The following is a 1,017-nucleotide window of genomic DNA, read 5'->3' as shown; positions in this document are numbered from 1 at the left end:
TGCTGGACGAGGTTAGAGTCGATTAGGTTACGCTCACAGCCTGAGTCGATGAAAGCGGAGAAAGAGAGACTTTGGTTATCACAGAAGAGCGTGGCAGGCAGCAACAATCGAGGAGATTTTATTGTGTTTGTTTGGCCCGCCAGACTCCTCAGATCCTCTGGCGGGCCCCGGCTTTTGACTTAGCCGGACAGGAGGCGATAAAGTGTCCACTCTCACCGCAGTAAATACATAGTTTACTTAGGATACGCCTCTGTCTCTCCTCAGGAGTGAGCCTAGTGTGTCCCACCTGCATTGGTTCGAAATCCCTTTCGCCCGAATGAGAGGCCTGAACAGGCAATGGTAGAGACTGGGGCTTAGACCTCTGAGTGGGCATCTGCTCTGTAGAGGGAGAACAAACAGTCACGTTATGTGAGGCAGAAGAAAAATTACTCAGCTTCTTAGAACTGTTTCTGGCTCGAATTCTATTATCTAGTCTTAAATCTTCGAGGGAGGCAGGTTCGTCGAGGGTTGCGAGTTCATCTTTGATCTGCTCGTTTAATGCCATGAAGAAGGCTCCCTTCAAGGCGCTTTGGTTACATCCGGAAGCTGCCGCCTTTACCCGGAAGTTAATTGAAAAATCAGCCACCGAAGAATTACCCTGTTTAAGGTTGAAAAGAGCTCTGGAATCGATTGTTTGGTCAGTTTCCTGGTTGAATACCTGGTTAAATTCTGAGATGAAGTCAGAGAAATAGCAGTTTAAGCTATCGTCGGAGGCAAATCTGGCCTGAGCCCATTCCAAGGCTCTTCCTGTTAGCTGAGAGAGGATAAAAGTTATCTTCTTGTGGTCCATGGGAAAACTACCAGGGGAGTTCATGAAAATCAAACGACACTGAAATAAAAATCCTTTGCACTCTTTCATATTTCCAGAGAATTATTCTGGTAGACTAGGGCGGAACTCTGATGACGTCACAGCTGGTGACCTCGGAGGGGGAACTGGACCCGGAAATGGTTGTGGAGAAGGGGTAGCGTTAGCATTGT

This window comes from Cyprinodon variegatus, unplaced genomic scaffold (genome assembly GCF_000732505.1).
Source record: "Cyprinodon variegatus isolate N-32 unplaced genomic scaffold, C_variegatus-1.0 Scaffold1380, whole genome shotgun sequence".
NCBI classification, from domain to species: Eukaryota; Metazoa; Chordata; class Actinopteri; order Cyprinodontiformes; family Cyprinodontidae; genus Cyprinodon; species Cyprinodon variegatus.
This window is presented reverse-complemented; position numbering follows the sequence as displayed.